This window comes from Carettochelys insculpta, chromosome 20, assembly GCF_033958435.1.
Source record: "Carettochelys insculpta isolate YL-2023 chromosome 20, ASM3395843v1, whole genome shotgun sequence".
In the NCBI taxonomy this organism is placed as follows: Eukaryota; Metazoa; Chordata; order Testudines; family Carettochelyidae; genus Carettochelys; species Carettochelys insculpta.
Window position 1 is genome coordinate 11,127,618 of NC_134156.1, and position 4,914 is coordinate 11,132,531.

The following is a 4,914-nucleotide window of genomic DNA, read 5'->3' on the forward strand; positions in this document are numbered from 1 at the left end:
CTGAGCTGACATGGAGCTTGGAGTAAAAGACTCTGTGACCTGAAACAAAGCAAAACGTGTCTGTTCCAGGATTTGTTTGAATCTACTACAGAATGTTTGTGTAGCAATTGGTCCAGTAGTTAACTCCTGGCTGGAGGAGATCCTAGATCTGTCCTTCCATCAAGATACCTTCTGTGCTGTATCTCCTGACATAGGATAAATATGCAAGGTATCAAATACCTGCACAATCTGTCCCAACTTTGGGAGTGGGGGAAGAAGAGTAATGAGAGGCAAAAATTATGGGCCAAATTCCTATCTTAATGTGTCCTCTTATTATGGTGCACTGATCTCTTCCTCTTTTCTGTGACTAGGATTATGACTCTGAAATAAGCTCAAACAGATGAAGAACATTCTGATTTCTTTAAGAAGAAACAGATAGATACACACCCACATCCACACACACACAGGTTGAATCTGGAACTCTCTCATCCAGGAATATCCATAATCTGGCATGATTTTTAGCTAGTCAGATGCCCACTTATCAGGGGTGTGGCCACGTTTTCTGTTGTCCCATAAAGTTTGTTTTTAGCCAGCAATCCTGGCTCTTAGTATTCTGTGCTGCTATTTAACTGTAATTTACCCCAAATGTCATCTAAGAGCCTAGTAAGCAATGGAAGTGTTGATAGTGCTGCTAGATAATATTGACCTCCCATGGTTTTGCAAAGTCTCTGGTTCAGCACCAGTCAGGTCCCAAGGGTGCCAGACTAGAGACGTTCAACCTGTGTGTGTGTGTGTGTGTGTGTGTGTGTGTGTACTATTGTCTACTGCTTGACTAATAATTCATAACTAATAACTAATCTGATATCACCTGTTTTCTGACCACACAACATCTGCCAATAGATCTGATTTCTTAAAATTTGCTTTTGAAATTTTATCAAGGGACTACTGTGGAAAAATTCTTTGTGTGGCACTCAGTGGTGAGAGGTTTGTCATGAATATTTGATATTACCAAAATGATCTTTGGCAGTTTATGTTTCTCTTTGTTGACTAGACATAAATCTTAGCATTGGACTTTCTTGCGTGGGTACTTGTGGAATACAAACTTAAATTTACTTTACATCAGTATTTTCAGTATTCATTTTAAAATTCACTGCTCCCACAAATACATCCTGCCAGTAAACTTGATCACTAGACTGTTTTGCAGAAGGCGAACACAAAAGGAGCCTGTTCAGTCAGTTATTTAAATATTCATGGATTCCTTTCATTACTCTTCTATGAGAAGCAAAGTAAATTGCTTGTGTACATTTTTCACATTTACCACAGTCAGAAAAAGCCTTTTACACCATCTCATGGAAAAGATTTTGAAAAACATATTTACCAGAGACAGTTCCGCTTGTTTAATACATACTACCTGCCTCTTGCTTTTCAGTGTCTGTCTTTGTAGGGGTCATGTGCATGTCTGTTTCATAAACACATTAGCTCCTGTCCCTTACCTGATAACAACATAATCTTTCATCGTCTCTGTTAACAAACTGATGGTGGCTAATGGGTATCTTATAAATAGCAAACACAGAAGAATTCTAAAGAATGCTTGTATAAAAGTGAATCTAAATACCCAAAACTATGGAAGTACAGTACTAATAGAATGGCTGTGAATGATTTACAGGCGATTGCAGGGTTTGTGGTATAAGGCTTTTGCTAATGCATATGCTTGTTGTAAGTGGTTAATCCTAAGTCACGGAATCTTTACAAATGGACAGTATGGATCAGTGTGTAGATCCACTATTTGTCAGGGTGAAATTAAAACCTTTTCCCTGAAGAGAAAGAGGCAGCAGATGGCTGCTTTTCTCTCTGCTGATATTTCTTGAAGGTTTAAAAGCTTTGATTTATTTTAAAATGCCACTTTTAGCAGAGGCAATGCTCACTGGCACTTGTAAACTCACATGAATCTTCTCAACATTTCTAAAAATCTGTCAAGGGTTCTTTTCTTCAAATGGATAGATTCCAAAATGGTGGGTGCTGGCTGGCTAGAGACAGCACCCATAAATCATGGCAATTTTTTGCAACTCAGCTTGCAAAATCACCACACTTTCACTTCAGATAACCGTATAGCTGGATCATTAGACAATTGTCTGTTTATTAATTGAGAGACAGAAGGTAAAAATTTCGAAATGACCAAGTTCCATTTTCAAAAGTGTCTTAGGAGACCAAGTAACCTGGTTATATTGCAATTTTGCCCTCTGTCAGTTTTAGACCGGAGATGTGTTTTGCTCTAGAATTGCCCTGCTTCTAGCAAAGAGCCTACAAAATCAGGTCATGAAAACTTCATGAGTGTTTTGAGTGTAAATCATAATTTGTATTCTCATGGTCTCTGGGTTTGACATTCAACCTTACATCATATTGACTTGCCGATAAGAAGTTGACAGCCTTCTAGGTCATTGGTTCCCAAACTTTTCTCTAGTGTGGGTCCCCAACCACCCCCCCAAAACCATTCACAGCTCTGAATCAACCCCCAAACTGTTCACAGACCCCCATCAGAGCCAATTCTAGCTGCTATGTACACTTCATTAAATGAAAAAGGAAACCACAATATAGATTTTTGGACCGCAATTAATAACATTATTTTTAAATTAAATATCTTCCAATAATAATAGATGGTAACTTTGCAATTTACTTTAAACTATTTTCTATGACCATTTTTATTTCTTTTATTTTTTGGTGGACCTCTTGCAGTACCCTGGTGGACACCATAGGTCCATGGACCCCAGGTTGGGAACCACTGTATTAATGGCATAGTATTTTGTTCTGCAATTTAGAATGTATTTTAAACAAGATGGACTTTGTGAATTTTTTGGGGTCCCCAGCTGGAATCCTAGCTCACATGTTTCAGTCACCACTCATTCTGACTATCATGTAAACCTTAGAAGTCTGACAGATTCAGCAGGTTTCTCTTTGCTAGCTTGCCAAACTAGATGTCAGTATAGAGATCCTATCATTTTCACCGATTTGTAACTTTCATTGCTTGCACAGGATCAGGTAATATGTTGTCTGAGTTATGGGAATATTTACACGTTACACTGACTAGACCATAAAGGATATAATAATAAATTATTTAACCATGACAAAGCTGAAAGTGTAGGTTGAATTTTGTACACAACCATCACTGAATTCAAAGAGATTAGCACTCTATGGGTATGTTTATACAGCAGCACTATTTCAACATAGAGCGTTCAGACACAAGAGAGCCAATTTTGAAGTAAAGGCATTGGGCGCACTAAGGCTTATTTTGAAATAGGCTGTATTACCGGTCTACACAGCCCCTATTTCAAAATAGGTGCTATTCCTCGTACAATAAGGTTTACCTATTTCAAAATGAGCTGTCTGCTATTTCAAATTATTTCAAAATACCAGTTGTGTCATGTAGGCGCCCGCAAAGTTATTTTGAAATAATGGCCGTTATTTCAAAATAACTTTGCTGTGGAGACATATCCCTATGGAAACATCACATTGTAGGATCCTCATACAGTTATAACCTTTTAAAAAAGCAGAGTTTGGATCAGATTTTTGGAACTGGGCTGGAACTACTTTGTGAGTGCCTGGGACATTTCATGTGGAGAAGTACCTCTCAAAGAGCAAGATTTTAATACGTGAGGATATTTTCTGAATAATGTGTAAAATACATTAGGATGTCATATCCCTCCGGAAATTAAACACTCTATTAAGAAAATGTACTTGTTTGTTGTCTACCACAACACCGGATAACTTCAGTTGGGGATTGTTTTGAAAAGGAAGCTTATTCTGAACTTCCATCATAAAAAATGTTCCTCCTCCTCCTGTTTCCCTTGTAGCCCTTTCCATATTTGCTCCTGAGCAATAAAAGGTACTTTGATTTATAATTACTTAACAACAGGTTCATGATGTAATAAGGAGCTGCTTTTCTTTATAGAGTGATGTCATTTAAAGTCAGTTCTTGTTTGATGTGATTAAAACTGCTCTCAATGCCAGGTGCCACTCATCTTACTGACGAATAGTAACAGAGAGGGAGCCGTGCTAGTCTATATATTATCAAAACAAAAAGCAGTCAAGTAGCTCTTTAAAGACTAGAAAAATAATTTATTAAGTGAGCTTTCGTGGGACAGACCCACTTCTTCAGACCATAGCCAGACCTGAACAGACTCAATATTTAAGGCACAGAGAACCAAAAACTGTAATCAAGGAGGACAAATCATCAAAAAACGATCAAGGTGAGCAAATCAGAGCGGAGGGGTTGCGGGGGAAGGTCAAGAATTTGATTAAGCCAAGTATGCTAACAATTCCCTATAGTGACTCAGAAAATTCCCATCCCAGTTCAAACCACGTGTTAATGTGCCGAATTTGAATATAAAAGATAGCTTGCCTGTTTTCCTTTGAATAGTGGTGTGAAAAAAAATTTTTTTTTCAATAACACGCATACTCTTAAGTCATTAACAGAATGGTCCACTCCATTAAAATGTTGATTAACTGGTTTGTGGATCTGGAGTGTTTTGATGTCTGTTTTGTGCCCATTAACCCTTTGTCTAAGGGAATTAAAAGTCTGTCCAATATACAAAGCATCTGTGCATTGTTGGCACATGATGGCAAATATAATGTTAGTTGAGGAGCATGAGAAAGTGCCCGTGATTCTGTGAATAACCTGGTTAGGTCTAGTGATGGTATTTCCAGAGGGCTTTGTTGCAACGAAAGGTTCCAGGACTGGTATTCCTGGGGTATAGACTGTGGCTGTTGGTGAGGATCCTCATAAGGTTGGGAGGTTGTCTGTAGGAGAGAGCAGGCATGTTACCGAGGGCCTCCTTGATTACTGTTTTTGGTTCTCTGTGCCTTAAACATTGAGTCTGTTCTGGTATGGCTATGGTCTGAAGGAGTGGGCCTGTCCCACGAAAGCTCACCTAATAAATT